The 23,612-nt window shown below is 45.2% G+C and overlaps 1 protein-coding gene and 1 long non-coding RNA gene across 3 annotated transcripts in view; one reads left to right on the top strand and one right to left on the bottom strand.

The window, feature by feature from the left end:
* The window catches only part of CAB39 (calcium binding protein 39), a 69,869-nt gene extending 52,737 nt beyond the window's left edge, over positions 1 to 17,132 (bottom strand). The window contains exon 1 of one of the 2 annotated variants that reach the window (XM_037152183.2): positions 16,758 to 17,132. The gene's annotated coding sequence lies outside the window, so the exon portion shown is untranslated. Of the gene's footprint in view, positions 1 to 15,960; positions 16,076 to 16,757 lie in introns of those variants that run through there. The other variant, XM_037152184.2, reaches the window with a different exon arrangement.
* Positions 17,133 to 19,824: 2,692 nt separating this feature from the next.
* Positions 19,825 to 23,341, top strand: LOC128625848 (uncharacterized). The gene is made up of 3 exons (XR_008389683.1): positions 19,825 to 19,913; positions 22,214 to 22,411; positions 23,302 to 23,341. It is a non-coding gene; the product is annotated as an uncharacterized LOC128625848 (long non-coding RNA).
* Positions 23,342 to 23,612: the final 271 nt, after the last annotated feature.

Genomic DNA, 23,612 nt, shown 5'->3' with positions numbered 1-23,612 from the left:
ATCACAGCCTTACCTGCGTTTCAGTAAATAGGAAAAGTAAATAGCCAATTCAGCTCTTTAAAAAAGATAATTCCTTAAGAATACATAGTCCACACCTGAATTGTAAACAAATAAAAAAATTTGAAACAAAGTTCAAACATGAATAAGGCCTTTTAGAAAATTATTTTTGGTGTCCAACAAGACAGATGCTGTGCTTCTACAAGTTATACCTGAGTGAGGTGAAATGATTTTTTCCCTTTTAGTGACTCTGATGAACTCTACAGTATTCTGAAAAACAGTTTTTTTTTTTCCAAGTTTACCACTGTGACACTTACTTCTAGAGGATCCGATGTAAACCTGGAAAATCACTCTCCTTCAAGGTCCAAGCACCGCTATTTTTGTTCTGGCCAAATGCCCACAAAAGCACCAACATGCCACAAAACCAGCCTGAGCTAAAGCACCATAGTTGGAGATTTGAAGGTTTGTTTTCTTTTTAAACGGCTCAAAGGCCACCTTGTGGTGGTATTTAGTGTAAACAGACTTTTTCCAGCAGAAGTGTTTAGAGTCACAGAATAAACAATTACACGGCCCTGTGGAGGATCACGTGGAACATCCTACCCAGGGATGATTTCCCTGAGACTTCTCTTGAACAGTCAGTACACCCTTTCCACCGCTCAATGTCCACACACTAACTGCCATATGCAGTCTTGGTGCTGGGGTTGAGAGAAAAGTTCTAGATGAAATAATGAGGCTATGAAACATCTCATTTCAGAGGAAGTAACTGAAGTTCATTTGTCAAATGGCTTGCATGATTAAACAGAAAAGCTCTTGCTTGAGCTTTTGGAGGAAAAAATTCCCAATTCTATAGCCAAAACTTAGCTTGTGGACCAAAAGAAGGGGCCATGCTCATCTGTGGAACACATTCACCAGGAGTTGCTCCAGGACTCAGGACGCAGCTGTGAGACAAGGCACACACACAGGAAGGGTGAAGTCTACAGAAGGCTAAAACATGCCACCAGGTTGTACGTCAGGAACAGAAAAAAAGTGGTCTGGGCAGCAAGTTCAGAGGACAGACCGAGCCCTCTGTACTGAAGGTCCCAGACTGCAATGAAGGAGATGCTTCTTGAACTTGTGTATTGTAAGAGTCAGAAAATGCATTACAACTGACTAGAGAGCTTTATGCAACAATCTAAACAATCACAAGGAAACAAAAATTATTTGTAGTTTCACGTCGGTGGGTAATGAAGCATTCAGCAAAAAGGCAAGCAGAAAGTGAAAAACTCACCATAAACCCAAGTTCTGTTTACAGAATAACCACATGCCTTCATTTATTGCTCAAAGAACATTCCACACTTTGTGGAGTGGTGCTTTCCAGGTGAGTGTTGACATCACAACACAGTCACAAGGAGAACTTGCCTTGTAATCTGAAAGCTGCATCTCAAACGTACAACAAACACACCCGACAGCTGAGGGAGCATGAAAAGTTTAAGTTTTAGGTGCAGGCCCTGAAATATTCAGAAGAGCTACAACAGATACACTCATTTACATTAAAAAGTTAATTCCTTCTACAAAAATTATGAACACCACGTTTCATTTTCCCCTTACTATTTCAGCAGAAGAAGGCTACTAACCCAAGTGAATACAATAACTGAACAAAATATTTGTGAAAGTGTTTTGTAATCTGGAAAAAAAAAAAAAAGCATACAAATAGGCATCATCTGTGCGCCAGCCTCAAAAACCTACCTTTTGGTTTTTAATTTGATCTCCCAAATGTTGAGGTGATTGCTAACCATATTGCCAACCTGTCAAAATCTCACTAGTTCAAACAGGAAGTTAATTAAAATTAGGTTTTCTATAGGTCTTTTTGGGAATGGTGGAGTACACATATTGTGCTTGTTCCTTAGAAGTGGGAGATTGGTGATTCTGAAATTTTCCTGAAGTAAATAGCCATGAATGGGATAGCGACTCCAAACCTTCTTCTATGGTCTGGGGCAGGCGACAGTTCCTCTCCTCTCCAGTCCAAACACTTCACTTCTATCAGCTTTTTATATTTGGGCTTCTGTGTCAGACATGTAACAAATTTTAAAAACTACTGCTTTATGATATGATACACTGCCCATTAAATATGTCTGCATGGTAAACACAGTAGTATTTTCTGAAGGACACACACTGACCAGACCTTCAAGTCAACTTACAACAACTAGATTAAAAATGAAGTCCATTTTTCAAAGGCAAATACTACCCACCAACTCAGCTAATTGTTAAAGCAGAGTGGTTACCTGGACTTCTCTGGTACCAATTTTATTTCACTTATTTATTTTCTAAAGACTGTATTTATTTACTTTTTAGCAAGGGGGAAGGGAGGGAGAGAGGGTAAGAGGAAAGAGAAACATCACTGGTTGCCTCTCGCACACCTCCTGCTGGGGACCAGGACCGAAACCCCGGCATGTGCCCTGACTGGGAATCAAACCAGAGACCCTTTGGTTCTCAGGCCCACACTCAACCACTGAGCCACAACAGCCAGGGCTCTGGTACCAATTTTAATAAAAAGCTCAGTGGTATGAATAATTACAAAGCATCAGAAAATAATGATTTAACTGCACTGTGGTCTCATATTATTCCTTATGTCTTGCACTAAAATGCCTTAAACCTGAACTCAGGTACTTCACACTCTTGCGGACCCTGCAGAGAACTGAGACACGTGTACTGTCAGCCCAGAGCCTGCATTACAAAGGATCTACAGGGTCCCAATTTCTGGAAAAATTATGCTTCTTCTAAGTGGCTGGTTTGTTTTTTAACTCATGAATAGAGTCTTGAAATTGATCTTGTTTTTTTCTCTGTCCTGGCTACTCAAACTCAAAGCCAAATGTGTGGTCCTCACCTAGCCAATGTAAAAGACATGCATTTATTTGTGTACTAATCCCACCCCAGGGTTAGTAGACAAATAAATTTTGCTCCTTATCTAATTCTTTGGAGTAAGGGGAAGAATGAGACAGAGAGGAGAGAAAACAGAAATCATACTCCTAATTCTTTCCACTTTCTAAAAATGGAAGGCAAGGAACATTAAAAAACAAGTAGCTAATTTTAGCATGAGAGTGTGGCTTTTAGCCTTACTCCCATGATAAATTTGTTACATACTCTAAGATCTAATGCGTCCGTTTTCTTGCTCAGGTGGAAACAGGTAACAGAGCTAAGGGGACACCCGGTCTGGGCAAAAGGTTACTAAAGTCAGTCCAACAGCAGAATGGTCAGGGCAGTGAACATGTACAGTGGACTGGAAGGTACAGTGCCTCCACGGATGGCTGGCAGTTAGTTAACTGTCAGAGTTAACTAACCGCTGTCTGTGGCTCCAGGGCCCAGGGCCCTTGTGATGGGAGGTGACTTGAGGCGGCAGCACAGCTCTCCATCTCCCAAAGAGCTCCTCCTACAGCTCAAAATGCCTCATCAGTGCCTTCCTTCTCCTTTCTGGTAAGTAAACATAAATGAAAATATTTCCAAGTTTACTCAAGCCCTTTTCACATGTGAAGCATTACAAATGTTAAGGTCTAAATGGCTGCCTTTATAGAAAAATTTTTTACCAGTTTTAGAAAATGTATTCTATTCAACTAGTGTAAAAAAAAATACCATTCAAAAATCAATAGCTGAGCTGCACGTTCAAACCTATTTTTTATATGCTGCTGAATTTCTCCGAGGAAATGAGGGAAAACAAGACTATGAGTGGGGGTGAGAGTGGCGGGGGGGGGGCAGGCAAAGGGCACGATGGAAACAGAGAAGAGAAGCTAAACCAGAATGCCGCCCCATCGACAAGCATTGGCAGTTTAGAATGCCAGCAGACCAACAAAGCAGAACAAGGTCCCAGCCTTGGGTAGCAAACGTTTCCACCCCTCCGTCTGGATTTCTGGGGTTGCTGAGTAAATGTAAGTGTGCTGGCGTTTTAGTTAGGGGTGAATTCCTTTGGGGTCCTGTGTCTTAGTCCTTTACGGAACCTTAAGAGCCTTGAGGACATCAGTGGCCAGAGAAGCTCAAGTGCGGGCCTGTTTTTAAGGCTAAAGTGACAGCTAAAGGACAAAATAAGGAGAGAGAGAAATATGTGTCCTCGAAGTTCATGAGACACACATCATGGGCACCTAAACAAACCAGGTAGGAGGATGAGAACCCCAACAAACCTCACAGGTGGGAGGTCATGGGGTCACTTTATATTGCTTCCAGAACCACCACCTTCTGGCGACTACCCCACCCCAACACCCACCGTTACCACAGCTCCAAAGGGAGGGGGGCCGTAGTCCTGGTAGAACCATACACCCCTGCTGGGTCCAGCAAAGTGACCGGGAGGGGCAGGCAGACCTCCCTTACTGAGGGGCTGACGCTCCATGAAAGAATGCTTATGAGATGCATTGGAGCCTAGCGGGCTGGCGAAAGCTGGTCTGCACAGGAGGATGCGGCGGGCAAGCAGACACAGCAGCAAATGGCTAGTCATAAAGGAGTTTGTGTTTCTGGTTCCATCTGTGGTGAGACCCAGGTGCGTTTCTGCCTTTTTCCACACCTTGAGAGTTTGACTTTTCCCTGAGGTAAACTTTCACTAAATCCCTGCGTTGTTGACAGAAACAAGAGAGTTCCAAGTAACACAGGGACCATCCCCTGCCTAGGCCCCAGAAGGGCAGCTGCGAAAGGGCAGGCCCAGTCCTCGTGACCTTTTAGTGACAGAGCTGGCCGCCTGGGTGTGGCTCCCTCCACTATTCTCCCGCCTACTCTGCACATCTACTGTGGGGGTTGGTGTGCAACGTTTCACTGTATGACCTTGGGAGACACACACACAAAAACACCCAAAACTATGAAAACAGAGATGTATGTTTATTCTCACAAATGGAGAATAAAGTTCAAGATCATATAAACAAATAAAAATTAAACGCAATTTTTTTCCCCAGACACCCTAAACTGAACTCTCAAGATGATCCCGTAAAACTCCTGATTGTTCTCTTGGACACAGTTGCTCTACAATTGGGAAGAAATAGGAAAATTAAGCATAAAGAATCAAAGATAACATAAATACGTAAGTGTGTGAATATAGGCATGTATACCATCTGCCCAAATGGTCCCTTCCGAGAGTTACATGGAATCTCATAACGACCATCTGGGAACTAGAACTCCCAACTCTTCCTCCTTCAGTGGTCCCTGAGAAGCTACCTGGGACTGGAGGAAGAGGGCACTCGGGTGAAAGTGAGGTGTTTCCATTCAGAATCTCTCCCTGTCTGACTTGAGGCGAAGCAGAACATTTCAGAGTTAGGATATCATAGTTCTCAGAGAGAAAAGTCAAAGCAATCTGCTGAAAACCCTTTTGGTTCCAAAGAAAGACAAGCTAGATATTCAAGTTGTGTAGTCGCCACCATAATTAATAACACAGCTAGATTTAGTTTTTAGAGATACTCAATATCACTCGCAAAGCATGAAAAATAAATAGACGTTATTTTCCCCTGCCTTACACGACAGGAACATCTTAAGACGCTCGATGTTCAATGGACCGAAAAAGTTCCCAGAAAGGCCCACTGGGCAGTATGTGATGAGACTGCCTTATCTCAAGCCTCAAAGCATCCCTACTAGCCTAGGCATTAGCACTTAAAAAAATATCTAACAGCCTCTACCCACTGTTTATTCGCATTTCTTTCGTTTGGCCAGGTCTGACTTATCCAGTGTTTCACCCTTGACTTTTTTGAAAAACAGCGTGCTTTTTGGGGTAAGAGCGGAAGCTGCCATCAGACTCCAGTCTGAACCCCGGTGCTGCGTTTTAGGAGAGGCGTGTGCCAAAACCCTGGGGCGAAACCTTTCCCTTCTGGGTCTCAATCATTTACAAAATGACTGGAATACTGATAAAATTTTAGCATAAATAAAATGCCCATGGCAGAATTTAAAACATAGGAAAAGCTTACTAATAAATGGCAGTCACCAGTTTTGTGAGCTGTTTCTGAGTGGATACTGACCCTTCATCTAGCACCATGTAAAATCTTCCCACATATTTATCTTAGCTTTTTTTCTTTCAGTCACTTGCTCTTTCATCCTAAGGTCTGAGAAATATTCATAAGTGTTCTTCTTTCTACTTTGTTTTTTTTAATGTCATTCTTGCACCAGATTTATTTTCATAAAGGGTAGCTTAATTACCAAAACTGATTTTCCCAAAGAATAACCAATTGTCTAAACATCTTTGGCTCAATAATCCTTCCTCCTTCCGAAGAAGGTCTACAGATGGTACAGAGGCACATGGAAAGATGTGCAGCCTCACTAAGGATTAGGGAAACGCAAATCAAAGCCATGAGAATGGATGGCTATCACCACAAAGAAAAACACATCCTGGAGAGGATGCAGAGAAAAAAAGGGAACCCCTGAATAATGTTGGCGGGAAAGTAAATTAAAACAGGCACTGTGGAAAACGGCAGAGAGTCCTCGAAAGTAACGGCCCAGCTATTCTGCTTCTGAGTACTGTCCAAAGAATACAAAAACACTAGTTTAAAAAGATAACTGCAAACCTATGTTCACTGCCATATTATTTACAACAGCCAAGACATGAAAACAGCCTAGATGTTCATTCCTTCCTCCCCCACAAGTTTTTAAGGTCTGTGAGGAAGGAATGCACTTTCCTACCATCTAGTCCTCTTCCCATCAACTTAGCTTCCAATCACTCACTACCTAGTCTTCAGGAACAAGAGCAAGACTAGTTCTTGAGTTGATAAATGGGTTATAACCAGTCTTAAAGAACAGGAGCAAATGATTTTTAACAATATAGGACAGGAAGTACTGACTGTGCTGTGTGCACATTCAGGAAGATGTTACCAGCTCTAGTTCCTTCTTGCCTGAGAAGGCAAGGCACCGGGCCGCGCCAGCGTCTGTGGCTGGGCCGGCTGGGCCATGAAGAATTTAGGAAAAGTCCCTCACAGAGCTATAAGCTAATACAACGTACATAAGTAAGATTACCTTGTAAAAACATTAAGATGACTTTTAAGTCCTGATAACAATCAACTTAAATTATACAATTTAACATTTTTCAGACAGTCTCACCTAAGAAAGAAACTATGAATCCCTGCAGGTATCCATTTGCCGCCTGACCCTGACCCGCTAGGAAAGGAAACAGTAACGGATGCAGTGTTCAGAAGTCAACACTGTGCTAAGGGCTGTTCCTTTCTGGCATCTGTCCGGTAATCAATACCAAGTCCAGTTTCTATGATTTATAGATTTCACTTTTTTTTTTTTTGAAAAACAGTACGTTAGCTTCTCTAACCTTACTGCATAGCTTCCTGTCTTCACAGCTCCACTCAGTAACATGAAAGTTCTCTGCGTCCCAGGATACCATACATTCTTACCAGAAGACTTGACCCCCTCTGTTCTGTAACAGAAATTTCCTATGTTCCAGGATGATTCTATATTCTTTTACCATGTGGTTGGAGGCAACAGAGTATGGTTAGTTACAAGTGTACACTCTGAGACCAGGGTTTTAAACCTCGGCCTTTGTCTAGGTGTATGTCACCTAGACAAAGGTGACATACACAAGTGGCAAACACAAGGCACTTGGGCCGAATCTGGCCCTCCACCTTGTTTCTACCCGGTGGCAGTGCCAGGCTCTCGCTTAAGTGTTAGGGAGCACTTACATTTACACAGTCCTAACACTACATTCGGCCCTTTGAAGGCAATGTGAGGCTGATGTGGCCCCCGGTGAAAATGAGGTTGATACCCCATTTTCTTACTTAGAAAGAAGAAAGAGAGATTACTTAGCTTCTTTCTCTCCGTTTACTCACTTGAATATATAGGGGTGAAAATTGGGTTACTATAAGATTCAATGAGGTAAATACAGAAGGAGATCTTAAATTTTATACCTGCTCATGCAGGTAGAGAACCTTTATGCCACTTTCATACTGAACGGTGGCACCTCAATGGTGCTGACTGGAAGCTCTCGTTTCAACAAGGTCAGGGCACACTGAGGACAAATGGGCAATAAAAGAAACAGAGAAACATTTAATCAGGGCTAGACAACAGGAAATGCCTCAGTAGGTGACATGAATGTATGAGGCAGCCAGTTTTGTTCAGGACAACAGAGAACAGTCTGCAGACTGGATGTGGCCCCTACCATGTTAATCTCCTCTAACTGTCCCTTTTCTACAAAATTAAAGCCCCAAAGGAATATAAAATGAGGGAAACAAATAACTGCAGAAACGAGCATAAAACATAAAATAGCGACTTTTACTTTGTTCTTTTAATGAATTAAAACTATAAGAATGCTAAATTAATCATTGGTATAGTTATGTACATATTTGTGTTTAATTACATGCTATAAAGGAAGGTTATTTTTTAAAAATAGGTTAAATTATATAAAATAATACAAGCATCAAGTTCAGCACCTATGAGGCAAATCACCATTAAGCAGGCACATTTGGCTGTCTTCAAACCTGCTACTGCAGGAGGCTGGTGTCACAGCCAACGACACAGGCAGCCACAGGGCAGAGTCCAGGCTCGCTGAAGTCCGCTTCGAAACTTTCAAAGTCTTCAAACTTTTTGAAAATGTGTATACCGTGCAGCAAAAAGAGCTTTGGAGCTTCAGGTATCACAAAGGCTACAATGTATTGGGCACTTAGAGCATATCAGACACATTGTGCAAAGCATTTCTTACTGAATCCTCACAACTACTTTATTAAGTTCTATTCTGGAGGCAAAACTGGCCAAGAAAATACAACCAGAAACTAAATCCAGGGATTCTAAGACAAGAGCCCCTTCTCTCATCTCTAGGCTGAGCCGTAGTTTTCTCACTCACTATAAAGGCCTGGGGACTGTTTCGTGAAACTTCAGTTTTGACAGCATGGTAACTGTGCCGGGTCTCTGGTCAAAAACGTAGTTTCTCCCTGTGGGATGAAGTTAAGGAAAAATAGGGGGGTTGAAAAGCTACTCACCTAAGGTGTTCATTCTTTTACTTAATGAAACTGAAAATAAACTATTCTAACCTTAGCTGGAGTCCAAACTTGAGAGATGTAATCATTCTAATCAAAAAGTAAATGCTTTGATTCCATACTAATAAGTATGCAAACAAGAAAGTTTCCCAAATCGTGTTCCAATAGAACCTTCCTTCAAGATGTTTGTGGGTATTTTCCAGGGGAGGGAGGTGTTTTCCTGATGAAATAAATTTGGCAAATTGGGAAACACTGTACATTGTATTGCCTTCCTGGACAGTCATATTGTACATTATTAAAAACCCTGCCCTGGCCAGTGTGGCTCAGTTGGTTGGAATGTTGTCCGATAAACTGAAAGATTGTGAGTTCAATTCCTGATCAGGCACCTGCCTAGGTTGTGGGTGTGGCCCCTGGTCGGGACAAGAGGCAACTAATTGGGGCTTCCTTCTCCCATCCCCCTCCCCCCCAAGCATGTCCTCAGGAGAGGATTAAAAAAATAAAGTAGCACACTTGCCTTAAAAAACAAAATAAAACAAACAAACAAAACCCTGACCAGCTCTGCAGAAAAACAATCAGGTAACTACTATCGAAATTAAAATTTGATTAACTGTTTTTAACTCAGTGTTTTCCCAAACAAAATTTCATTCTCTCCTACCAATAGCTACTTATCTCTCATAAGACTAGTATTCTACAAACACAAGTTGGGAAATACTGTTTTATGTAAACTTAATGGGAAAAGGGTCTTAATAAGCTTCAGCTATTAAATAGCAAGTAAGCCCAAATCTAGCAGAGATAGATAAAATTCACAGAAAATTGTAATTTGGCGAAGTAGTTCATCTCTGCTGAACAGTTTCATCAGAATATTACAAAGCTGTATCATTTAATAAATATGTACAGAAACAATGTATTATACTGATACTCTAAAAATGTGAATTGGGGAAGAAGAAAGCAAAAGATAAGAAAAAAAGCCCTGCAATTAAAATGTATTACAATCTATCATACAAAATTTACATACAGAGAAAATCCACGGAGATGAAACTTACATACAGAGGAACAAAGGCCGAACAGAGAATAAAAGCACTGTCTGCAAAAAGTCTGCAAAGCTCATATTTGTTTCTGTCTCCCTGCTGGAGGATTCAGGACTAAATGAACTGGCTGATAACACGCCATCAAAGACAAGAACAGTTGTTTACCTAGACTAGGAACACTTTGGGGCCAGCATATAAAACAGGAACCAGCATGATGAGCAATAAAAACTGCTTGTGGAACAAATTAATTCATAATAGATGTTTAAGGAGTTATGAATGCTCTGCAGTGGAGAACATCACCATTGTCTCTTATCGGTGACCGAACCCTGAGCTGAAACAATCCTATGATCAAGGCCAGCAGACCATATTTATGTTCGTAGAGGCTTAGTACCAATTGTAGCCAAAGAATACTATCTCATGCATGTTCTTCACATCCTCAAAATTGATTCTATCTTTTTGGTCCTTACTTTTCCATTCCCACTCTCCTAGTTAATGTTCTTCCTTTCCCAAAATAAAGAGCTTACAGAACTTCACAGCATATAGTACTAAAAAGTTGACAGGAAAATTTGATGTGAGACTTGAGGATTTTGTTAATTATTAACTTGACTTACTAAAAGCTTGTACTTTACAACTGTAACATTTAGTTGTTCACCACTTACTCATAACTGCAAAAATAAAAATGTAAAGATACACATTTCCATGTTACACGACCTGCAGCAGAGAGCCACCCCACAGAGACGTGCAACACCAGGCACCTGACCAGCCTGACTGGAAGGAAACATCGTTTCAGCACGGTCACGTGTTGGAAAGCTCTCCTGCAGAAACTGACTTCGAGACCACAGTGAAAAGAGTGCTGCCCGTACAGGTAGGAAAGGCAAGTCGGAAAGCCTACACACAGGATCACTGAAAATAAGAGCAAGAGACTTGGAGGGTTTTCAGTCTGGTCCTTCTATTACAATAATGGGATGACCGACGCCCAGAGAGGTGGAGTGACTTGCCCAGAGTGACATGATTAGTCATCCACTCAGGACCCAGGCCAGATCTTCCAAGTCCCAGGCTTCTCTGCATTTCCCGCTGTAACACCAGGCCTCCCATCTTCTCTACAAGACAAACATGGAAAAGAAACACTACCTACTGGCCTAACTCAAACTATAAACCACTGATCAAATTATGACTATACAACTAGAACATTTAGAATAAACCACCTTATTTTGTGAATCATGGTTACTGTCTAGAAACCCATTAAAACCCTCATCAGGCTCTACAAACTTTCATTCTAAAGTACTAAATAAAAAATAATCAGCAAGAGACCAAGAACCTATGAAGGGAAACAAAACTACTTCATGGGAGAGTCACCCCTATCTCAGATCTGCCCCACACATTCTGCAGTGAGGCAGATCTGGGTTCAAACCCTAGCTTGACTGGGCCATGTCTGCGCACCCTGGACAAGCCCCCACTTCGGCTTCCCCATCTGTAGTGATGCCGGGAGGCAACACCACCAACCCCAGAGGTCTGCCCTGCACTCGGTGGACCTGAAATGGTGGTTTTTCTCCCTCACTCTATTTTTGTCCGTCTCCCTTGATTTTTGTCTATTTCAACTTTTACTTCATACAACCACCCCCAAAACACTTGCCAGCTACACCCTGCATCATAATTAGACATTAGTATATTCAACATCTTAAAATAAGAATTACGTGACAAAGAGCATTTAGTATGTGAATATAATCTATGTAAATATTAGTGAAAAGGTTCAAAGAAGATATTACTACATAAAGTATAGAACAGTTTCTTTCAAGACAACTGGACGAAGAATGAGAACCAGGCTCTATTGAGATTAGTCCTGTGGCTAATAAGCTGCACAAGCCTAAGCGAGTGACTCCACAGAGAGCCCCACCGGTGAGTTACAGCTCAAAGCCACGCACTGCTCGAGTTACCACAGGCCTAGGTGTTCCCAACTGCAGAAAGAACCATTCTGACCCAGGGCTTCTAAGTGCTCAGGTTTCTTCCACCTGAACGGCCTAGCACCAGCACCATCACAGAACTCACTGTGTCCTGCGCTTGGTACGTGCCTGGCCCTGTTGTAAGCAGATAAAGTAACATGTTGTAAAGTAAACACGTTACTTTAGATGTAGTAAGCCATTTAAGCCCCCTACCACCTTTGCAGATGTGGTCTACTCCTATCCGAGGAATCTATGCTAGAGAGAAGTGAAGGACCTTGCCTGAAGTTCCAGAGCCCAAAGCAGGGTTGAGGGCTCAACAATCCCGGGGGGTCTGGCTGAACCGGTGCTTTTAACCACTGATTCTCAGAATTCTATAAATCCCAAAGTGGGCCTTAACTATGGACACGTGAACAAAACTCTGTTCATGCTAGTCCTTCCTTGTGATTACTAAATGCAGCTGATCTGTACTCTAAGGTGGAGGGAGAGAACAGTGACTAACACGTTAACAGCACCCTGTGAAAGAGCAAGCTACAGTTCATCAGACAAAGTTATACAGTAGCCACTTTAATCAAGATTAAGCTGCAACCCCTTGGCAATGAATGGGCAAGGGGATGTTGGTGGCGTTGCTCTCATATTAGTGCAGAGCAAAGCAAACATACAGTCTTTACTTCATGCCTGTGGTGGTGGCCAAAGCTGGTTCATAGCTGGGGCACATAATAAATCAATCAATAAATAAACAAATAAATAAATTTTTTAAAAGATCAAGCTACAAAATGTATATGTTGTTTCTCCGACAAACATTTTATCAAAAAAAAGCGTTGTGAGGTTACAACATTATATAACATTCTATTTCCTTGGTCATCAACAAGTTATCTGCTGGATAATGCTCCCAAGGAATAATTATCATAAACTCAGACTGTCACTAAACATTGGGTAACTAGATTTTGTCTTTGTAGCTATGCATATGAAAATGCACATATACATTAGACAAGCAAAAACAAACCAGCAACTAAAGACTGCGCTTGGAGCACCAAAATCTCAAGTTGGACACAATGTATTAAGGATTATGCAAATACGTACGTGCTAGACACTGCCAACATAAATGGCCAGGGAAGGAGCTACCTCCCTCCTTTGGGGCCACTTCACACCTGACTGACCTCTTGCAATTCTCTGCATGCCATTCCTTCTTCCTCTGCCAGCTTAACATCACAGTTGCCAACAAACCACAATTCTCCCTTCATCACACCTCTTCTATCTCTAGCAAAAGAAAGTTAAGAGCACAGTGGGGCCAGGAAGCTCAGGGACGCAGAAATGATACACTGGAGGACGATGCACACATATGCACACCCTAAAACACAACGCTGACACCATCAGTCTGTCACCTGGGTCTCGGTCCTCCAATGACTCTTCCCATAACCTTGGAAGGCCTGAGAAACAGAAGTGGAACATTTAGCATTTGCTCTCAGAATGGTCTACTTTACAAACGCTGGTGGTGGAGATATGCGCCCAGCCCCCAGACTGTGGACTGATAAAGGCAATGATTACAGCCCAGCTGGATGGTCATTAGAGTGGTGGGACACTCAGAGAAAGAACTCTCACAGAGCTCAATTCCTTCTTTAATTAGAGAAGGATCCAATACCAGCCCTCTTTCCAGTAAAACCCCAAACGTAGACTGATGACTAAATTGTCACGCAGTTTTCAGGCTCCTTGGCTTCATATGCATTCACACAAACACAAGGTCTTTACACCTGAACACAGCAAAAAACCTCACAAGCAATCTAAGTCAGAGGTTCAGAGATTTGATCGTCTTTCTCACAATCTTATCACATACCAAAGTTTAACCAACATTTTGCCATTATCCATACTAGTCCACCTACCACACTCCTATCTCTATGACACCAGACACCATTCATAAAATCCCTAATTACAAGAAGCCACAGAAAAAAAGAAAATGGGTTTTTAAAACAGAAACACCACCAGAAATGTAACCAGGACACACTACCTGAAATGAAATTCCACCCTGTATTGAATTTCATTTTTGCGTACTGTGGGGACAATTTGCATTTGTGTCTATTTTTATGACAGATGGTGAAACTAAATGATCAGTGATCAACCCCTCCTGGAAAAAATGGCTCTTGGAAAAGTACGGCAGTAATTAACAGAAGTCCATAACCTATCAAAGATGATGAAAAGAAAAAAATTTAGTAACTATTCAAAGTGATAAAGGATGTCTTGTGGCATATACATCTGCAATGTACAAATAAAAATTCAAATATAGCCAAATTATAAAACCAAACCCCACGCTTAAACTGAATGTTCTCACCTGTTCTTTTATATTGACTTTATGAGAATTTACGGGATCCGGCCGAGCACCTCACTAGATACGCCATTAGAAACAGAAACAGAGGCGCCACTAACACATTTTAGAAGGTAAAGCACAAGGGAAAACGTTTAAACAGGAATCTGCAGTCTGAGTGTTAATGAACTGAAGTGAACTGCCTTGAAATAAAACAAGTCCCTTTTGTTATATCGGCAAGTCATTCCACGACAAATTCTGTATTTCGTAAAGAAATGCCAGTAGAAAACTGAATGCATCTAGCCCGAATCTTTGTAATGTCATGATCAAAAGTAGTTAGCCTACATGGATGGCCCCAGTATAAATCCTGTGTGTGCGTGCGCGTGTGTGAGAAAGGCAGAAATGGGAGCTGCATTACACTCTATAGGAGGTATACCAGGTATGAAAGTAATCTTTTTATAAAGCCTTTAAAGATGTACTCTCTCTTATCGCAAAGATGTGTGATGTCTTCCATACCCGATGACAAGATGCAACCCAACTAAAATTTATTCAACAAACAAGAGGATCTAAATTGCAGAGAGGTTAATAAATATACTTCAAACAAGAATTTTTTTAAGAAAAATTTGTCCATAGTAGCAGTTATTGAATAAAACACATGACTACCACATTTTACCTGACATAAGTAAATGCAACCTTGTAAGGAAAAAAAAAATGTTTAAGAACACTTCCTTTACTTGGGTAAAACTATTTTTACATGAAGATATTTAACGACAAAAAAAGTTTCATGAAAGTGTTACATATATGCAGTTCATTATGTAAAGAAAAAAATAAACAGACAAAAAAAGACCAAAATGGGTATGCACTAAAATGTTAAAAGTAACCAAATCTAAAGGTAAGAGTACAGAACATAATTTTTAAAAAATTTCCAGTACTTCCTGCATCTTACAACTTTTTTAAAGTGAAAAAAGTTGACATTCGCTTGTCATATAAGCAAACAACAAATAAGTGCTTTCAAAATTAACACAGGGTTTAGCTGCTTCCGCAGATTCTAGACTTCAAATACAGCTAATTACTTGCTAGTAATTTTTTTAAACATACAAAATAAAGCTAATGACATTTGCTTCCGGCTCTCCTATAAAGATTTTCACACCCAAAGAAAATTTTACTTTTACATAAAAAGGTTCTGGGTCTAACTTTCTATCCCAGAATACAAGTGGTAATTTGATTTTTAAAAATCATCAATTTAGATTGCTTTACACAAATGTAATCTCAAAGAAGTTATATTCAGCTCAGTAATTCCAAAATGCAGACACCTAAAACACAACGCAAGTTTTGAGGCATTTAGTGAACTGCACCAACAGAAACGCCTTATGGAGATGAACTTATTTAAAACACATTATTTCCATTACCTCGTAAGAGCCTAACATCTAATGAAGCTTTTTGTGAGAGATACTTTGCTTAGCCTGGACCTTTTTATCTGAATATCTGGGAAGCTGACAAAGTCGATCTCAAACTGCATTATATTTAAGGTACAGAATGTCAACTCTTCACTGGGCCTCCTCGCCTTTCTTTCACAAGAGCGCCTTTAATATCTCTAACCCTAGCTTACATTTCCGGGCTCATGAGTCACTGAGCAGTAAGCTCCAAGTTTCCTTTAGAATGCCACTCAAACAGCTCTTCTTCAGCATTCAGGGATCTGGCCCCCAAGTACCTCATTATCCCACCCTCACTTCCCATTGTGGCCCTGAGCAACAAAATGAACTATCCACTACTTCTAGACTATGTCTTTATACCTTTGTCCTCTAGCTTTGCTGTCGCTCCACGTACTGTGCTGCAACCCTCCGCTCCCAAATCCTTTCAGGCCTTCCAGACCCCATAGGCACCGCCTCGCCCAGAAAGCCTTCCAGATTTTCGGCGAGGCGGAAGTCATCGATCGGTCCGGTCTTCCCTGGGTTCCTCCCTAGCACCTTGCAGTTCTTTCACAGGACTTTTATCTCCTCCTTCCTGGTATCGCGTTATCTGTGTACTGGTCTTATCACCCACACCAGAGCGCAAGCTGCTCGCGGGAGGAGACCGCGGATCGGGGTTCACCTTTGAATCCCGCCGGTGCGGACGCCCAGGGCGCCTGCCCGCAGTCAGCGCTCCAGCTGGTTCAACAGAAGCCGCGAACACTGCGGCCGCGCAATTCCTAACCAGAAATCAGTTAGGCATTTGCCGGACAGGGGCATCGTGAAGATGCCACCTGCCCCCGGATCACAGAAAGTTTACGGAGGGCCCGTGTTTGGTGGGAATGACAGTTGGCCCGGGCCGCACTTCCCTGCCCTCCGGACTACGGCCGGGGACGCCCCAACGCCGCCAGCCCGGCCAGGGAACCACGGAAGGGTGGCAGGCGAGCCCGGGGCTCCCAGACCCCGTCGCAGGCCCCTGGGCGCGGCGCCGGCGAGGGCCAGAAGGGAAGGCTCCGCGAGGGGGCCGCAGCCGCCCGAGAAAATGGAGGCAGCCCCGGGGCCGGTGACTGGCCGAGGCAGGGCAGGCGGAAGCCGGGCCGGCGTCCGCGTCGCGAGCGGGGCAGGGCCGGGGGGTCACTCACGGGGCTGGGCCGGGCGGCTTCCTCTCCGCCTCCGAGTCGTCGCCGTCCCCGTCCTCGGCCGCCTCCGCCGCCTCGGGCTGCTCGCTCGGTCCCCGCGGCGCGGCTCGGGCGCTCGGCCCCTCCGTTGTCTTCTGCCCGCTCCTGCTCCCGGCAACGAGCTACCCTGGCGGCGGCTGCGCGGGCTGACGACGGCCCAGGGGCTCCCGCGGCGGCCGCCGCACTGCTGCGCTCGGTCGTCTGGGCTGCGACTGCTGCTGCTGCGGGCCCGGCACCGCCTTTGCCTTCGCCTTCACCCGGCTCCCGGAGCTTCAGTCTCTCCCAGGCCGCGCCGCTCCCCGTTCCCGGCCCGAGCCCGGCTTTGACGTGCGCACTGCGCAGACGCCGAGGGAGGGACGTCGGGCGGCGCCGCAACGCCCCCTTCGGCCTCGGGCGCCCCCTGGCGGCCGGGCGGACTCGGCGCGGAGTCCCTCCCCACCCCCAGCCCCCGAGGCCGAAGAGAGAGGGGAAGCAGGAAAAGCAGAAGCTGAGAAGAGAGTTCCTCTTCTTTCATCAGCCACTTAAATCTTGGTGCTCAGCCCCTTCTTTTCTGTCTAAGCACGCTTCCTGAGGTAATCTCACGCTCACTTTCCAGGACCACTTCCCCGGCTCTTAACGAAGATTTATGTCTGCTGAGACTAAAAGCCGACTTCCTGTAGATTGAATCTGTCATCCTTGTGAGGAGCAGATCACTTCCATTTCAGCATCTTCAGAGAGAGCGCGGTGGAGTGACAGGGATGGAATGATCCAGATCGATAGGATTCAAGAGCCTGGATGTAAAGCCAGCTCCACCATTTAGTGTCCAGGGGCTGTTTCCTGCCCCTGTGCCTGGGTCCCTACGCACACGCGTGAATCCAGGACTGGGGGCTAATGAGGATGAATGAGAAAGTGCACCGCAAAGCCCAGGCAGCAGAATCTGAAACGTGAAAATGCCTACACGTACATTTTTGTTTCTTTCTGTTGCTTTGTTTTTTAAATTTGTAATTGGACAGGGATTTGTGAGCACTACAGGGCGCAGTCACTGTTTGGGGTGGTGGGGCTGGAAACAATACCGTCCCTGCTCTTGAGACAAACAATAAACAAATAAACCAGCACATATTTGACATTGGATGGTTTTCCGTGCTATGGAGAAAAACATCACAGGCCAAGGAAGGGAAAGAGGGCAGGGTATTGTTATTTATAGCTCTCCCGTGCAGGTAGCAGCTCCATGAAGAAAGAGCATGCTGTGACCTGTGTGCACGGAAAGGCACAGGGAACAGCAGGGACCAAGGCCCTGAGGTGGGGCGCCATGGACCCCAGCGAGGCCAGATCCGCGAGGGAGGGAGGAGGGCAGAGGTGAGCAGAGAACGGGCCCTATAGGCTAAAATGAGGCTTTTGGTTTTCACTCTGAATGAGGTGGGAAGGTATTTGGAGGGTTTTAAGCAGAGAAAGGATGTGGTCTGACATTTTAAAAGGATCACTCAGGTTCTGCTGTGAAGACCAGACTGAAGGGCAGGAGGCTTTCAGCTGGGAGACCAGTTAGAAAACTTCTGAAATAATCCGGTCAACGAAGACAGCCTCGGTCTAGGATGGTAGCAGGGAGGAGTAAAGTGGTTGGGTTCTAGACACATTTAAAAGGTAGAGCTGAGCCCTGGCCCAGTAGCTCAATTGCTTAGAACATTGTTCCCCTATGCCAAGGTTGCAGGTTTGCACTCTGGTCAGGGCACAATAAAAGAGTCAACCATAAAGAACTGGAACAACAAATCCTTGTCTTCTTTCTCTCTATTCCTCCCTCCCTCCCTCCTCTCTTTTGCTCCTTCCTTTCTCTCTCTAAAATCAATTTTTAAAAATTAAAAAAAAAAAAGGTAGAGCTGACAGGACTTTGATGACTTCTAAAGTTTTTCCCCTCAAGCAGCTAGAAAATACAGTTTGGTAAAATGGAGACAACTTAAACAGAAGCAGATATGAGGAGAGGAACTTGGGAATGCATGTGGGGGCATATTAACTCTGAAGTGCCTGTGTTAGACACCCAAGTAGGAAATGGATATAGAAGTCTGGAGTCTGGAGAACAGGTGTGGGCTGTGGAGAGAAGTCTGGGAGTCCGTCCTCAGAGTAAGTGAAATCTCAAGACCCAATGAGATCATTGGGGGAATGAGCATTAATAAAGGGCAAAGCCAAGGATGATCGGGAAGCCTCCAGCACTTGAGAGGTCGGGGAGATGACAAGGATCCAGCAAAAGATTTCTGTGGACAGGAGCCAGGTGGCAGGCAGAGACCCAGGAGAGCTTTGTGTGCTGGGAGACCAAGGGCTGGAGGATGGATCAATGCTACCGCTACTGGCTAATAGTTCAAGCAAGGTTGATGTTGGTGATTGGTCAATGGTGTCAGCACCACAGAAGTAACTAGTGGCCTTGGTAGGAGCTATGTCAGCAGAGGTGAATGGAAAAGCCTCAGTGGAGTGGTCTCTAGAAGGAATGAGACCTAGAATGAGCCCTAGAAAGCCTGGGGCTCCGGAAAGAGAGAGCATGAGTGCAGAGCACTGGTTCCTAACGGGTTGCTCTAAAGAGGTGGTAGTGGGGGGGGGGGGACACAACGTGGGCTCAAAGTGATTTTTTTTTTAATTTCTTTTTTGTTTTGTTTTTGTTTTTAGGATGGGAGCTATTACAGATAGCTTAAGTGCTGATGGAGATGATTCAGTGGTGAGGGAAAATTTGATAGGAGGTGTAGGGGCAGCATTTTCTAGAGAGCTGTCCTTGAGTGAGTGAGAAGAGAGTGTTCAGTGGACGGTCTGGCCTTGACACCAGTGCAATGACCTTCACTCACAGGGACAGAGGGCAGGGAGCTGGTGGACGAGATGCCAGAATCCATGGCTGCTCCCTTCTAAGGGCTTCGGTTTTCTCAGGAAAACTGGAAGCAAGGTCATTAGCAACAAGTGGGGAGGGGAGAGGAGGAGTAAAGCCAGACCAGTCAGCAAGGTTATCTGGTGTTTTTCACCGGCCACATGTGGCTGGGGAGGCGGGAAACTGGATTCAACCAGGGTTATTCTCGTTAGGGAACACCATGGAGAAAGAGCAAAGGAAGGGCGGGCTGTACACAAGGAACTAATAATAATAATAATGGCCAACTGTTGAATCCAAGACAGGTAGGAGGCCCTGAGGAAATGGGGGTGGAGGAGGGCGGTGGGAGGGGAGACACCCTATAGGAGTTGGGGACCCATGGAGCGGTGGGTGAAAGGTCCGGTGGGACCAGCACAGTCGGGGGAGTGAGCTGGAAGGAAGGAGGAGCTGGCTGGAGAGCCAGGCTGCTCACACTGAAATCAGGGAAGGAATAGTTGTCAGTGAATGATGGACGAGGCCTGGGGCAGCTTCTCAAACTCTAATGTCCATTAAATGACCGGGGGATCTTGTTGAAATGCAGGTAAGTGACTCCATTGGTCTGGGAACAGGGTGGGAGGGTGGCAATTATTCTTAATCTTGTTACAATCTCAATGGCAAAACCTCAACAAATGCAACCCCCCCCCCCAAAGAAAACAAAACGGAACGCTAGACTAATCTTGCTAGCTCATATATAGGAGAAACCTAAATAAAAACAAATTTGGAATGTAAGTAAAATAGCAACATGTTAAAGGCAAAGTTCGTCTCAACCATTTATGTCAAGCCCATTAGGGGCTACTGGAAAGGCAGGAGAGAAGTCAACTTGATGGCAAGTCCTGAGCAGGCCGGTTCCCAGGCTGCTCTGGGCTTCTCTCTGGCAGCTGTGGAAGAGGTGCCAGGCCCTCCTGGGTGAGCGGGACGCCAGTTTTATCTGATTTTGGAACTCTGTTCAGTAAGGACTTACCCCCCGCCGCTTTCTTTCCCTCCCCCCTCCCAACCACCCTTTTTAAAGATGAGAGTTCTTTTTATTTTAGTCCCAAAGGGAGGCCTTTGATTGTGCTGACATCCCACAAAAACAAGGAAAGACCCAATTTCCCACAGAATAAAAGACCGCACAGGGGTGGATAATCGCATATGCAAGTTTTTGATGCCTTTGCTGTCAGGGTCAGAGCAGGATTCCAGCAGGAGGGGCAGAAATTTCTGGAGCAGGAACAGGTTCTGAAGTCAGAGCAGAAACAGCCTTGTCCTTCGACCACTTGGATTTACAACTTCTCCATCCTTCCACGGGGCTGTCTGGGAAGCCCGTTCTGTTAATATATTTCTTCGTAGGCACAACCTCTTCTTGAGAAATTCCTCCCCCTTTTCCCTTTGAAACCCCCTTCACTGAGGCACCTCCCTCTCCAGGGCTGAGTTCATAGATCTCAGGGTCAGAAGGCACAGCCACCACTCTCCAAAGTCACCGTTGGTCTCGTGTCAATCTCCCATCAGTGTCATTCCCCTTCCGCTCCTCCGCTGCAGCTGGGACACGGGATGAAGGCACCTCCCCACCTTAGTGGCACCAGCTGAGAAAGGCCTTTGGAGCCTGACTCACAGCTTCCCTTCCCACCCCACCCCATGCCTGATTTCTCCTGGGTAACGTAAAGGCCACTCATGGAAGATGCTGGGTCTTTGTTCCCTCCCATTCTCAGTGACCTTCACTTCCACTCCACATCAACAGCCACTGTCTCTTAGCCCCACCCTGGTCTCTCAAGCACTACCACTCTACCTAGGAAACTTGACCTTTAGAACTCCCCTGCTTAATTGCTCCTTCCATCTACCCACCCTTCCCACAGCCCCAGACCCACCAAACCTGCTCTAAAGCTCATTGAAACTTTGTTTATTCAACAGATACTGAGAACTTGTGATGACTGAGCACTGGGCCCGGTAGTGGAACCTTGAGCCCTACAGGGTCCCTGCTCTCAAGGAGCTTGCAGTTCAGGAGAGACCCACAGGTCCGCAGGCAGTTACAGCCAAGTGAGACTTGAAGCAGGAGCAAGGTTTGGTCAGTTGGGGATGGGAGGAGATGCTCAAGGAAAATCACGCAAATAACACCAAAAGCCGGGAAGCACAGTGAATGTGGGGAAGTGCATATGAGTAGCTCAATCTATAGAATGTGGACCTTGAACTTGAAGAGGTGAATTTTTATTGCTATTCCTCTCCCTCCCCCAGCTTCATCAAGATGTTATTAACATGTAACACGTGTATGTTTAAGGTGTACAATATGATGATTAGATATACGTTTATATTGCAAAATGATTGTCACCGTGAGGCTGTGAGTCAATACCTTCATCTCCTGACGTAATCACAATCTTGTGTGTGTGTGTGTGTGTGTGCTGTGATATCATTTAAAACCTGCTCTCCTAATAATTTTCAGTCTATTATATAGTGTTAATTGTAGTGACCAGGCTGTACATTAGGTCCCCAGACCTTGTTTACCCTCTAGCTGGGAGTTTGTACCCTTTGACCAGACATCTCCCCATTGTTTCCACCTGCAGCCCCTGGCAACCACCATTCCACTCTCTGTTTGCAGGAGTTCAGCTCTTTTCGATTCTGCGTGTAAATGAGGACACACAGTATTTGCCTTTCTCCGTGGAATGCATTTCGCTCAGCAGAATACCCTGGAGGTCCACCCATGTTGCCACAAATGGCAGGCTGAGGAGGGGAGTTGGCACAGATAAGGCAGGAGAGCTTAGCAAAGGTCCAGCAGTGAAAGGCCATACCGTCCAGGGTAAGAAGCCTGAGTTCAGTGTGAAGGCAGCGGGGGTAGGCTGGATGAGGTGGGCACTGACACTTTAAGCCGTGGAGTGACATGCTCAGACGTGTGTTCTCTAGATTTAGAAACGTCATTTGATCCTGTGTGCGCGGCGGGTGAGGAGAAGGCCAGGTCAGATGCAGCGAGGTCGGTCAGCCAGAGGCATTGTCAATCCTGGCACGAGATAATGGGGCCTGAGCTAGACTGTGGCAGTGCGCGTGGGCAAGAGTGAATCAGGAAAAAAATGACATTTAGAAGGAGTGTGTGGTGATTTGATGGATACAGGTGGTAGGGGAGAAGGAGGAACAGGGGATGGCACCCCGGCTTTTGGATAGTAGGGCCAGTTAGTGAGATGGACACCATCTAGGAGCGACTGGGCGATAAGAGGAAAACTGGGACAGGCTCACGTCAAGAGAAAGAGTAGTTTAGTGCTGCAGGAGGGTCAAGTACTTCCAGGTTGGAGGTCACTGATGGGATGCGGCAGCGGGAGGATTTGGGGGACCTAGGAGAGAGCCGGACCAGTGGAGAGATGGGTGAAGAGGCGCTGGGACAGCCATGGGGGTAGGATGTGAATGAGAGATACGGAAATGGAACTAATGAACAGGAAAGAGAGGGGATCCCAGATTCCGGGAGTCCCTGGGGGGGAGGCGGCTTCGTGGGAACACAGGAGAAGGAAGAGGGCTCCTTCTTTGTCAGAGCAAAGAAAGAAAAGGACAAATATCTGCGGAGCTGGTTGGCTGGGCGAAGGGGTGTGGTGGGCGGGTGGGGCAGGGAGGGAGTTCCTGGGAGTTGAGGTATGCAGGGTGCATTTTGTTAGGAAAAAAGACAGTCGTTTGGCCCTAAAGTGAAATGGCTATTTGTTACAGAATGAGGAAGAGGAGGGTGGAGAGCACCACCAGAACGGACATACAGAGTTGTGAGTTTCAGCCTCCCTCACAGGAGCACGCTCCCGCCTCTCTTCCCTCCTGGGTGCGCATTTCCTAAATTCCAAGGGTCCCCGCGAGACTTGCAGCCAGGGGAGAAATGGGCAGCGGCAGCTCATCCCAGGCTCACCCCCTAAGCCCGTCTCCAAGGTCCCCCTCTCTCTGACTTTTCGGTGAGCCAGTAGCAGCTCTGCCCGGGCTCTCGCCTGTTGCTTTTCTATCCTAAGTCCTTCCTTGTTTCACTGTCCCCAACT

This window comes from Artibeus jamaicensis, unplaced genomic scaffold (genome assembly GCF_021234435.1).
Source record: "Artibeus jamaicensis isolate MK-2021 breed Jamaican fruit bat unplaced genomic scaffold, CSHL_Jam_final contig_944, whole genome shotgun sequence".
Classification (NCBI taxonomy): Eukaryota; Metazoa; Chordata; class Mammalia; order Chiroptera; family Phyllostomidae; genus Artibeus; species Artibeus jamaicensis.
Note: the sequence above shows the minus strand (reverse complement) of the source record. Positions and strands in the feature narration are given on the sequence as shown.